We start from the raw sequence: 14,510 nt of genomic DNA on the forward strand, positions 1-14,510 counted from the left end.
TGAGGAGAAAACTTGACAAAGAGGTGTTAATACTTTCTTGTCACTTTCGTTGGACAATAGACAGCGCTTATGTAAAGCTGATTCACAAAGGGCTTGCAACTGCGGTGTTCCTTTGTGTACTAAACATTCCTTCACTTGAATTTGCTTCAGAAGTACAATCACTTACTAAATTAAATAAATAAATATACGAGCTTATCTGTAACGAGTTGGTACTTATTCGAGTACTTGGTATTAATATATATGGTATATGTACTAATGAATTAATGATTAATTACCAAGATTTTACAACAGGAATTGGGAATAAGACCAATTGTTAAACTTGACGTTCCACTTACACTGGAAGTTGCTAATTGAATCAAAATAAGATTTATAGCCATATCATATATTAACCATTTTACACAGATAAACAAACAATTTAACCATAAACCTGCATACAATAACACATTCGAAGAAAACTATACACCATTAATTACCTTACAACAAACCCACGCAGTCTGGCGAAGCAGTCAGGGTCACTAACCACAAGCAAACCGCCAAGTCATCAAAATCGCAAATCACATAGAAACCGATCGGAATTTGTAATAACGCTTAAGAACAGATATAGCAACACGGATCCGATTATTATCATACTAGGTATGCCCCACGGTTTTACCCGCATTCCTCCTCTCCAATTCGACTTAGCGTGATAAAATATAGCCTTCTTAGATAAATAGTCTATATAGCACGACATAATTTTTCTATACGGACCAGTAGTTCCTGACATAAGCGCGATCAAGCAAACAAACTCTTCAGCTTTATAATATTAGCATAGAATAAGTATAGATTATCTGTGCTATTATCTACAATTCAATAATCTGCGGCTCACTATATTATCTGTAAGAAGAACAGTTTGTGGTGAAACGTGAAAGGCATGGAGTCGCACCATGTTTACATTTAGTTTTTATGTCGTTAATTATTCTTAACTGGTTTAATGTTGATGGATTTATACAACTCTCATAACAACTACTCATCAAAAGTATTTACTTTTTAATGGGTATACTGTCTTTTTAATTATTCAATTTAATACTTTACTTAATGTGTATAAGGTTTAAATTTAAACTAATAGTCGTTAATACAATACATACAGTTATGATGAAATGTTTTATTCGCTTGCTATCTTCGCACATTTCAGAACTAATCATCTGTATACATCCAAAAAGTTATTGTTATCATAAAAATTAATAATAATTATACTTCCATTCATAACTATCTACACGCTGAAGTACTCAAAGTTTTACTACGCACCTACAACTCGGTCAGAATAGAAAATAACTTTCTAACATCTGTATACGCAGTGCAAATATTTTTTGTTAAGGCACAGACATGTTACGAGTGGACTGTACTACTCGATTTTCTTGTTCTTACATCAACTGCGTCTAACTTTATTAAACATCGCGTTATATGACATATTTTTCCAAAGACTGGTCGAAGTAATCGTTCTAATTGTCGTTTCTGCAAAAACTTCTTTCTTTTATCCTTAATTTTGTGGTATTATTATACTGTACGTCAATTACTTTATTACATAGTTACTAGATTTCCGCCTGCGGCTTCGCCCGCGTTTTCAAAGGAAAACCCGCATAGTTCCCATTCCCGTGGGATTTCCGGGATAAAACCTATCTTATGTGTTAATCCAAGTTACCCTCTATATGTGTGCTAAATTTCATTGTAATCGGTTCAGTAGTTTATGCGTGAAAGCCATACATACATACATAATTACAATCTTTTCCTCTTTATAATATTAGTATAGATTTAACTGCATAATAACTATCTATTTAAAATTTCTAACCCACAGGTCAGTTAGTTCCCACGTAACTAAGACACAGGTGAGCGGTCAAGGCGACCGCAGATTATCATATCATGTCAACGTGTCTTCATTAGCAGGCTTTGCGAATCGGATATCTGAATCCCATGATCCAGTAACATTGGTAATATGCACAGATAATATTATATACTAGTAATAGGTAATACGTTGAGGTGTTGGGTTGTGAGGGAGCAAGTAGGCCATGCAGCTGATGTCTTAATTAAAGAAAGTACAATAAACGTAGTTATTCGAAGTATGTAATATGTACATAATAAAAAATAGTATCCCTTTTCTATATATTATGCAGTATGGAATAGGGAAAATTGATTCAAATTAAGATAACTTTTAGAACTTTACAACTTCACGACGAGACGATGCTACGTATCTTTAATCTAGTTATACTAATATTATAAAGCTGAAGTGTTTGTTTGTTTGAACACGCTAATCTCAGGAACTACTGGTCCGATATAAAAAATCTTTCGGTGTTAGATAGCCCATTTATCGAGGAAGGCTATAATTATATCGACACGCTAAGACCAACAGGTGCGAAGCACTGCGGGTAAAACCGCGCGGCACAGCTAGTTAATAATATGAATCATAAACAAAACGTTGTGACAGTTTCCTGTAGACAAAATTACGAAGAAAATAAAGCGACAAATGTTTTGAATTCTTCGAATTCTCTTACATTCTCTCAATTATAATACCAAAACATTTGTACATACATGTATCAAACACACGGTATTTCCGCGATTTCTTTACGTAGCTCGTACAAGCATTTACGACAAACAAAAAATACTACAATAGTGTGAATGTAGCACGACCCTCCACGGGATGGGAAAGCGCACTTCGACCAGATGGGTGTGGCGTGATGATTTGATGCTGTGTGGTTCTTATATGCTGTGTGTCAACCAAGTGTCAACGAATTTGGTGAATAAATGAATGAATGAATACATATAAAAGGTTGTCAAATTTAAAAATCTTTCGCACAGTTTGCGACGAGGGTTTCTATGTTCTCCAAATCTCACGACATCTCACAAATGTCTAAATTATTCAAACGTTTACCTAAACCTTTTTAGACTACAGGCCCATGTTGAAAAAATCATGGGTCATTTAATCAGGTGACCTATCTATCGATATAAGAGCATAAAATAATAAGATTCAGCACTATGCCGTCACTTGTAAGCTGTCCACCTGAGTGCAGATGAGAATTCGAAAGTACAGGTAGAGATTTTTTCCCCTTGTCTCCATGATTTTTGTACGGCGTTGCGGAATAATGTATTTAAAGCAGTATTGAAATAGTGTGACACAGATGCCGTACAAAAATGGTGGTCTACAAAGTCGGAATTTTTATTTTCCGACAATTGCCGGGGTAAATTTGGTCATTTGATTTTGTTACCTGGTTCAAATGACCCATAATTTTTTCAACAGGGGCTTGTAGTCTATTTCTTTTATTTACAATTTATCAACGTTTCATCTAATTATTACATGTAGGGAAATTAAATAAATCATCAATGTATAAAAATTCACTAGTCTAGGCCGTATAGCATATAAGATAGCATAGTTTTAAAATACATAATATAACCTCCTTACATATTTTTATTAAGTGGTACGCATTATTACTTAACTGTTAAATAACTTAGATTAAGATCATAAAATAATTACGATGTACATAATTTACTTTTTAGATCAAAGTTGGTCGTGTAATAGTAACATTTTTGTGAGAAAATATTGTATGTAGTCACTACGTATTATAAAACAAAGTCCTCCTTCCTGTCTGTTAGTTTCGAAAACTACTACACAGATTTGCATTATGTTTCCACCAATGGATAGCTTATTACTTGATATTTTCTTAAGTTTTAGAATGAAACCGTGAACCGTAAGTTCTATAAAGGATTATTTGTTACCAAAGACAACGTCTAGGATGATTCACTTTGAAGAGAAACTATCTAGTTTCTTGTCGAATAAATACACTCGTTGAAGTAACTATAACTCGTCATAGTTAATCTGTCCATATTCCCATTTCACGAAGCAATAACTTCCCGTATAGCGAATGGAAAATGTAAGGAATGTAAACATTTCCACAGTTTGTATGCTATGTGGAAAATTGCGTGTTATGTGTTAGTTAAATACAGTTGGTGGTTTATACTATATGTTATTTAGTTAGCTCAATACTGTAATATCTTCAGACGCATATACTGATGTTACAAGTGCGAAAAAACGCTCTCTATTTGTTACGTTTTCATGCCTGACTTGATATGGAAATAGGAATGAATTGAAATAATATTTATGCAATACATATTATATACAATATGGTAGTTATTTTTTCTATTGATCATAAAAATATTGAAAGAATCAAGACGTAAATACATGTAACCTATTATATTATGAAAGCCAAGCCGCAAGCAGAAAACTATTTTTGATTTCAATCCATAAAAATAAAGAATCTAAACCAGCTAGTCTCATTCCGCGTCGTATTTTTGTCATGCAGAGTTTTTAAAATTAGGATTATAATTAATGAAATATAAAATAAATATATTAAATAAAAATAAAACATTAGAATTTCCTAGCGTAGGTATAACAATAGTCAAGTGTTATGCATTAAAATCAAATTAAATACGAATTAAAAACAACGTATTAACACAGGTTAATTGACATTGTCAAGGCTTTTCCACATTTTTAATCTACCATGAGACTTTAAATTATTCTAAGATTAATAATTAATTTAGATACGTGACCTACCCTTCAAGAGACCGCTTTGACGTTTAATATTGGACGTTTCTAGAAAATAAATGCTAATGTATTCCGTATTTATTATCAGCAATTAATAGCCGCTTCAAAGGTCGCGGGTCATTTTCTAGTTCGTTAACAATATACGAATAGTGTTTTGTAACATTTTATTTTGGAAATTGTACTATTTTAAGAAACAAATTAAGGTCTTTTATTAGGTATTTTTTATTGATCTTTGATTTTTTCGCAGTTTATCTGTATTTATTATATTAACTATTCGATTCTAAAAATAACTAAAAAGTCATATATAAGTTTTTAAACAAATATTTCACAATAATCCATAGCAAATTTACAAGCGTTTAAAATAAGAGAACGTGCTTTAAAACATTAAGAAGAAAAAGACATCAACGCAACAAAAGATACAAGAATAAGCGTTGATTCGATTTTTATGAACTTTTTGCAACACCAAGGTCAGATGTTTGAAATTTAATAAAAAAGTAATTGAAATGGGCAAGTGTTGTGATATGTTAAACATATATATATAATTAACTACCTTTCCGCCCGCGGCTTCGCCCGCGTTTTCAAAGGAAAACCCGCATAGTTCCCGTTCCCGTGGGATTTCCGGGATAAAACCTATTCTACGTGTTAATCCAAGTTACCCTCTATAGGTATGTGTGCAAACATTGCAATCGGTTCAGTAGTATTTGCGTGAAAGAGTAACAAACACATCCTCACAAACTTTCGCATTTATAATAACAGTAGGATTATTAATAAATCGTTTAAAAACAACTGAATATGAAATTTGTACAATGTACATTAAATATGTACATTGTACATACTGTAGGTAAAGAATACGTAATAATATAAGGTACCAGTATAGGTAAGAAGGTATGATTATTGATGTGATGTGAGTTTTGTATGAAGAAGTACTCGATGGCTTATCACATGAATCATACTCACAAAACAAACATTATTTTAAAGTTTATTATTTTATATCTTTTCAAATTGTCGAAATTATAGTGATTACTGTCTTCCAGTATCATTATCTATGACCTTATCCTAAAAACATTGGTTATAAATATTCATTAACTTAAAACTGTTAGTATTAGACTACAGGCCCATGTTGGAAAAGTTATGGTGAACCACCAGGTGACCTATCTACAACGATATAAGAGCATAAAATAATAAGATTCAGCACTATGACGTCACTTATAAGCTGTCCAACTGAGTGCAGATGAGAATTCGAAAGTACAGGTAGAGATTTTTCCCCTTGTCTCCATGATTTTTGTACGGCGTTGCGGAATAATGGATTAAAAGCAGTATAGAAATAGTATGACACAGATGCCCATAATTTTTTCATCAAATGACCCATAATTTTTTCAACATGGACCTGTAGTCTATATGTATTATGTATGTACAGTAGCACCTCTATAAGTCGAATATCAAGGGAGACGCCAAAAAATTCGAGTTATAGAGTTTTCAACTTATGGAGGATTTCGACTTAGGTGGATTTTGATTCGACATAAAGAGTTTGAGGTTTATTCTTATAAATTTTGAGTAAGAGAGGTAAAGTACATTAAAATTCAACTTGCAGAGGTGACAAACATGTTTTTATTTCTTATAAATCAACATTATTTCAAATCATTTTAAAATAAAAAATATGGCATTAAAAAAGTCAGTATTTTTTTTGCTTTAGATAATTTGGTTGTTCTCTAGCATTGTCTAATCTATAAAGAACAGAAAATTCTTCTTCTTCAGAGATACTGCTCTATAAAATTTCGTAAGGTAGGTATTCAATGCGGTTCTTGCCTCCTTGATGGAAACGCATGGAGCGCATGTACTATTCACGTCTTCTATGTCATCTTAATCATTAGTATCGGTTTTCTGAGCTAATGAATCGATAATTTCGTCATCAGATACCTACTTAATGCAAACACGTGTTTACGTGAGTCATAAATTTATTATCACATACCTACTCCTAAAATGTTTTCTAAGAAACAATTATAGTGTACTGCACTGTCGGCAAGTTGTTAAAGTCCAAATGATCAAGTTATAAAGATTGTAAAATAAAATGTTGCCATGTTCGAGATACAGAGGTCAAATTTAATTTTTCGAGTTATATAATGAAAATATGTACCAAAATGGCTTGGAGGGACTCGGTGATTAATTCGACTAACAGAGGGCCAAGATTTCAAGTTACGGAGGTTTTCGGGTTTGAAGGGAAGGGAACAAGATATTTTTTCGAGATTTGGAGGTTTTTGACTTATCGAGGTTCCACTTAACGAGGTGCTATTTGGTTTTTTTTCAGCATATTTTCTGCATTATCTAAAAAAGAAGTTTAACCTAAATTCGTGAATTTCATGAATAGACGTTGCAGTGTTCTAACTCTATCCACTTTGATTTACTATTATAATTACACTTTAAATATAAAATAACGTATAAGTATGTATACCTATATAATTAATATAATAAAGTATGCGTGTTCAAATGCAACATATAATGTCACTATTATTTTGATGTCGCTGCATCATTAGGTTTTTCATATTGTTTACGCATTCCACACACGCGCATCAGGCAAATCTTTGCTAGTACAAATATAATGCACAAATAAATGCTAGTACATTTACATTTATTTTTATTATATGACCGTCGACATTGCACGTATATGATAAAAACTAGCTGTGCCGCGCGGTTTCACCCGCATTGCTCCGCTCCTGTAGGTCTTAGCGTGATGATATATAGCCTATAGACTTCCTCGATAAATGGGCTAACATCAGTTTGTGTTTGTAACTATCTAGTAAGTAGTAGATACCGACCAACACTTGCTATGTCCACTTATGATATTGTGCATAGTTATAGGAATCATAAGTCGATAAAAATATTCGCAAATTGTTTATGATTAACTACAAAAACTAAGCAAGACATTTTGCTTTGCATGCATTTGGGTTTTACAATTACCGCTTCAAGTTCCGTTTAAAGTGTAAAAATATAAATTTCTACAAATCGTTTATAATATGTTCATTGGAAATCAGTCAAAACAACACATCTCGTGTTGATTGCTTAGAAAGTGGATCCGAGCGGCACCTCGATAGTGTCGACGGCATGCTATGTATGTATGTAATCATACCTTGTGTTGGAGATATTTTGTAATACAAACTGACACGTATACAACTGTGAAATAGACTAATTTATTCAAACAACTTAGTGATAAATGATTACATAAATCTTTGCACTTGATTTCTTTGAGATCTGAATGACAATATTCACCGTGTAATGTTATAAAAAATTATTTAATTACAATTTATTGTGAATTGATCTACAATTGGCGAAGAAATTGTCGTGAGCAAGTACAAAAACTATATCGTAACTAGTCGAAAATGGAACCTCCTTTTTTGATGTCGATTAAAAAGAAGAAACAGGTAACTTTTTAACCTATAAAAAGCGGATAAAAAATTAGGATAATAATCGTTTTGGTTACAGATAGAATTTTATAAATTTTATGTTTAGAAATTGTTTTTTTTTTTGTGGTGTCTCTCAATGTTAGCCAGAAGGGCTTCTACATTTACGCGGACGGTGGGTGAACTGAAGGTTCACCCTGGTAGCGACATAGGTACCTATGGTTCTTATGTCGCAGCACTATGCAATTTTCAGTGCTTAGGTATATACTAAGAACTATTTTATCGGTTCTATCGTGATTCGTTACCTAGGTATCCTGTGCGTGCGAAGCTTCCGGCTGCCAGTAATTGTTAGAGATCACTTAATTGCTACTTATTGTAGGCGTGTTTTATACCGTTTCTAGTACATGATTTATTGAGAGGATTAGAGGCTGAAAAATCGAACGAAGGTTCATATATTTGGTTTCCTTTTCTGGAATTTAATTGCTTGATTCTGTGTTGCATATTAAATTAATTTATATTCTTACTAAGTACTTAGATTTTTCATTTTATATATGTAATATGCGAAATTTTAAGTGTTGTATGTAGGGTATCTGTTTGTACTTTTTAGTTTTTTTTTACAGTATATAGCGAAGTGCTTGACCACAATCTCGCCTGATGCTGTCTGTGTCTGATATAAATCTAAGATGGTACGAGCTTCCCTAGTAGGTATCGATTTACTCTCCGCTTGTAGTTTTAGTTGATTGTTATTATTTCATGCGGATAATACCTAAGTTTACAATCCAGTTTTATTCACATTTGCAAAGTGTAAAATCTCGCGTCATCCTAGGTAAGTATACAAAAACCAATAAAGCGTGTTCATTTCTTTTTTTTTCACAAACAAAGCAACAAACTACGCATTTTGTTTTTCACAAATGCACAAATACAAGCAGATACTATTTTTATTTATTGCAAACGTGATAATAATTTAGTTACGTCATTTCTTGGTCCATAAAGAAACGTGATGCATCCATGTAATGATCGTACCTAAACATACCTACCAGACATGATTATTAATATGTATAAAGGCAGGTTTACATTGGTTGGTTTTAATAAACTCGCAGCTGCATTTCGAAGAATGGATAAATTAGATAGTGAGAAACGACCCTAATCCTACGATGTTTATCGGCATTCCATACATTTATTAAATATCAAATGTACTATGTAATCATTGTCTTATTGTAGATTTGATAAATAGATATTTATAAATTAAATTTAAACTATCTTTCAGTCCTATATGACTAGGTAGATGTCAGTCATAGTGGACAGTGGTGAATAGCCCTTACCTAAACCACAGCCTCTACTTCATCCCCGTTTTCTTTCTTATTAAGGTAAGATAGGTTTCCAGTCCTCTTTCTTAGGTAGGTAGGTACCTAGGTATTTACAGCATATTTCTCCTGCATAACTAGGTATTACTTATTCTATCCATATTCGTTCTAATCTCAAACGCGAAAATAAAATGCACAAATCTATATTTTCGCACATATATTTTTTAGTATAGAACTGCGTGGCGTAATATTTCTTTAGTAACCAAAACTTAGTTCGTATTCAGCAAATTAACAAGTATCTACGAGTTATGAAAGAGAAAGGTATATTTCCAATATTTCGTCACCTTGCGATATAATGGTAAGATAAATATAATCAAGTGTTTTACATAAACAATGCAACTATATCACGTAAATTGATGTAATTTGTGCTTGGTAATTTTCTAAATTATTTCTTTATTATTCAGGTAAGTGTATCTAGTTCGATAAGCACTTTTTTTTACGGCCAGTCTAAGGCAGCATTTCCTAAGGTCCTGTCAAAATTTCCAAATATGTAAAATGGTGGTTCACCTATTTGGTGATTTTGAATGATCTGCGTATTTTGCCTAATTTTTAAGCCCGTAGGTTTTTGTACCTATTGCACCCGTATGTTTGCGGTTTTAAACTAAAGCCTTCAAGGTTCCTCTGATGTCTATTTAGGTATGTTTAAATATGCAGGCCAAGTTTCAATAAAGTAGGTAAGAGTCGAAGATTTTTAGTACATTCTTTTTCTATAAAATAAGAATAGGTAGGGTATAAGGTCGGGCCTATTTCATAGTGTAATTTGTTGCAAATTTTTGATAAAGCGTCTCGGATATGTAGACCGTACCTACTTCTTGAGTTTCGGGCTTCTATGGCATTCGCATGACCCGCATACTGCAAGGCAGAATTTATGTTACAAACATTTGTATGGCATAGATATAGTATAGATAGGTAGACCGTATACCTACCTCTATTTCGACTGATAACTTTGTGACCTAAATACCTAATATGTAACTTGAATCAGACGGTTTGTTTATTTTTTAGTGTTGTGACATAAACAGGCCGGATTACTGTTATTATTATTATTTTTACTACCTATTGGTGTACCTTTTAATTGGCGTAGCTTAGTATTTATTCATCTCAAAAATTGTATCACTAGCTGTAAGGTACCTTATAATAAATAAATAAATAAGATGAAACCAGCGCTACCGCTAAAAGTTGAATATTGTATCAATATGTGAAGGAATAATATTATTATTCGTAGGTATACGATGCTGTTGTATTCAGAAACAGCTGTAGGTACTGGATTTGAATGAACTTTCGCCTAGCAAGGCTTTTATGATAAGCGCTAGAAGGGCCAACATAATAAAGTCCCTTAGGTACATTCATAGCTAAATTACCTGTGTATGTATTTTATTTTAATAAAGGTAGTTTGTACTTTGTCGTGCCGTGTAATCAAATCTTTCATTATGTCGTAAAGTTTTCATACATGCTCAATACATAGGTAGGTACCTACTTTTTTTTATTTTTAAACTATTCTGCTTAAAAAGTTACACGTTATCTACAATAATACACGGTTAAACATAACTGCCGAAACTAGAATTGTTAATTTACTGTCGCTATTGTTACCAAACTTAACGGTTATATTTATTGCGAAGAAATTCATATAATTATTGTAATATTTCTTCGCGAGCCTAGGACCCGTTCCAGGGAACACGTCACCACGAGTTTTGTACTTACAGGTAAATAGATTTGCGCCTGCGCTCCGTCAACTATATCATAACACAGCACTGCACTATCGTCACTGTATTACACTATCAACACTTTGATATCTAAATTTCACACATATTTTCGTAATAAGGTTTTACTGCGTACAGCGCAGCCGCGGCAAAATGAAACCTCCGACTACTCCACGACTACTCTATTCGGAGGTTGCGCGAACGCGCGCTCTGCATTCCACTGCCACACGTAAACTATACGTCTCTCGCTCGAACCTACAGATCCATCTCTTGCTGAAAAGAGACGGGCGCGAATAAACCTGTATGGGTAGGCCCGTTATGCACACAGGTAAACTATGTGACGGTCATTGAAAACTAAAAAGTTATTCGCCAATCGATTGGACGGAAATTATTAAATTATTGAATTCATGCTTGGGTTATTGCTTTTATGTAAGATTGTAATGTTGGATAATTCAATTCAAACATTTTAGCCTCGGGTCGAGTATTGGGGTCATAAGGTCAAAGCACACCTCGACTTATAATTAAGCGTTTTGAAGTAAAAGTTAATTAAGATTTACGACAACTTCCTATGCTTTTTCATTTGCCGACGATCCCGAATAATCGTCTATTATGGCAGTGTATTCACCTCGAAGTGACTAAGAATCTTATCGTTTGACCTTTTGTGACCCCGAAACTTAGTAAAGAAAAATATAGGTGCTAGCACGGTGTTAGTGCTGCCGCTGCGTGTTTTCTACATGAAGAAATTATATGCAGAAAAGCAACAGAAAAGTATAACGTTACAAAGGTAGTAACTTGTAGCACAGAGGTAGTAGGTACCTAGTTGTAGTAAATGATAAGCTCCTAGGCTACATTATTTTATAGACTACCCTAATCGTTGAGTTTGAAATTGACCACTCAAAATTGGTGGATAGTTAGGTATGTTTGAAATATCAAAATCGCATTTTTTTTATACTTCCCAGTTCCTGTGCATTATTTGAAGATCTAGTATAATATTTCCTACTAGCTAGGAAAGTAAACATAAAAGGGTTGTCGATTGACATACCTACATTTTTATTTTTAGTACTTAAGTAGGTACATGATATGTAAACAAGTCATTGTTAATTCCCTTTGATCCCAAGGGTGGATGCTTTATAAGTTTATAGTTTATAATAATTATTATGTCTTCCTACATGATACTTCCCGTGTTGAACTAGGTTTTCAGGCACTATAATATTATGTCTTTAAGTTGTAGCCGTATCGTAGATTTGCTCACTTCATGAAATATTCGTTAATTTCATGAAGTGTTCGCATTTCATGAAATGTTATAATATAATGTCTATTGGCCACATAATGATGTGGATTGAGCGGATCAATGATAAGAAATTGTTTCTCGATATGGGCGACTAAAATGCGCGGCTTCATGAAATGGTCACAGAATAATAACTAGTATAAATGGTAAAGATTATATGATCATATCGTAAAGTAGGTAGGTAGTTACACTTATTATCTACGGTCTATGTGTGAAGGGAAGAGTAGGGTGACTACGCAAAAGAAGTCCATGGACTACCGACTATGACTGGCAGTTGAAAAGGCTTTTAAATGTTAATTCGTTTATTGTGCATTATACCACAGTATTACAATATTATTTCCTACAGTAAGGAATCGCCTTTGATGTCGCGCGATGCCGCCGCCAGCGTAGGTACTTACGCTGCCACACGAAAATACGCTAGGGTTGCAACAAATGGGAAATAAAACAATTTTGATTATTAATATTATGATGAAATCATTTATTCATATGTACATTCAAAATAATTGCGATTATTAAATCTGATGTAATTATTTGTTCATAAATATATAATTACAGATATTGCACTGCTAAATATTATTTACGTGGACACTTTATTTTTGGATGTTCTTAATTGTATATTATACCATTTAACTAAGTAATGCATTCGCATTGGGATGTACAATCTGATTAGAAAATAATGAGGACAACATATACATAGCTTTGATTTTAATTCAACAGATACAATTAATACAATCTTTCTGAAATATTGTTTCCTTCTGGGATTTCAATGTAGATTTACATCCGTAAACGGAACAGTTTTTGCGCGTCATAATAGAATATGTAAGTACCTATGTATAATAAAATTATTACACAAAAAATACGACTGCGTCGTCCTTTCGCGATAGTTAATGCAAACTCAGCGTGATTGCATTAAGCGGCCCGCGTCGCCTGACCCCCCGCCAGTTCCCCTCCGTTTCTCTGCACAAGTACATTCGTCGCCATACTGTAGGATGGTAATACTGTGATTATACCTACCTAAGTATGTGAATTTTCAAATTATTTTTTTGTAAATTTCTACCAAAGTTCTAATTTCTTAGTATTTTTTGTTTTTCTAAGAACTTGACCAGGTAGGTGGCTTCTAGAGTTTAGGACACAAAAATGTATAAAGAATTCTAGCCTCTCGTCCCAGCTCTGCCTGGGATAAAAACAATATAAAATAGGTATACTTATATATGGGATAATGTAGCATAGGCAATAATTTTTTTTAATCATGCCAACTGCCAGTATAGTAGTTTCTGATCATATTCAATTCAAACAAACAATCAAATCTTATCCTCTTTTATCTTTATAATATTAGTAGTAGTGTAGATTTGGATATAACAATTAATTTGTATTCAGTACTATGCACGCGGGCATAATATAGTCAGTGCTTCACAGTTCCAGACACTTTGTGCGTTTATAAAGAACTCAATTCTTGAAGTTTTAAAAGGAGGAAGTGGCTAGTATCAATTGGAAACTTAGAAATTTAACATTTCTTTATTTAGAGCTCTTCACTACATAGTATAAAACAAAGTCGCTTTCCCTGTCCCTATGTCCCTATATCCCTTTGTACGCTTAAATCTTTGAAACTACGCAACGGATTTTGATCCGGTTTTTTTTAATAGATAGAGTGATTCAAGAGGAAGGTTTATATGTATAATAACATCCATTAAATAGTGGAGAAGTACTGTTTTTTTTGAGGTTTCTAATGTGATGTCGTAAAAAATTACATTTTTTCCGCTTACATTGCAAACGCAGGCTGAACCCTACGAGTTTTATCAAAATAATGTACTAAGTATTATACACATTGAAAAGGTCTACAGAAAAGTCAGCGGTGGCATATGTCTATCTCTTATGGATAACCCACAATAACTTTTTGTTATCATATACTTTTTACGACAAATAATGGCTAATTTACGAAGCGATTTTAACCAATAATATAACATTAATCCTTAACCAATTAAATACCTTGAATACATTGTTCATTTAATATAGATCTATATGGCCCTTTACACCGTATGATTTAAGTGAATATTTTCGAAGATATTACAGATTTAAAAATTGCGGGACGTAGCGTTTGCAGGGGTGCAGGCCGGCCGCCCGGCTATCTATTTTATACCCGTGCGAAGCCGGAGCGGGCCGCTATGTTTTTATATACAACGTTCACAGCTGTTTTTC

At 33.3% G+C, this 14,510-nt stretch overlaps 1 protein-coding gene across 2 annotated transcripts in view; it reads right to left on the reverse strand.

Moving 5' to 3' along the window:
* Myo10A (unconventional myosin 10A) overlaps positions 1–11,217 on the reverse strand; it is a 107,296-nt gene extending 96,079 nt beyond the window's left edge. For both annotated transcript variants that reach the window (XM_089698462.1, XM_089698461.1), the window contains exon 1: positions 11,028–11,217. The gene's annotated coding sequence lies outside the window, so the exon portion shown is untranslated. The remainder of the gene's footprint in view (positions 1–11,027) is intronic.
* Positions 11,218–14,510: the final 3,293 nt, after the last annotated feature.

The sequence above is a fragment of the Colias philodice genome, chromosome 8 (assembly GCF_061535455.1).
Source record: "Colias philodice isolate Cphi_HAF_F1 chromosome 8, ilColPhil1 Martin Lab GWU primary, whole genome shotgun sequence".
Lineage (NCBI taxonomy): Eukaryota > Metazoa > Arthropoda > Insecta > Lepidoptera > Pieridae > Colias > Colias philodice.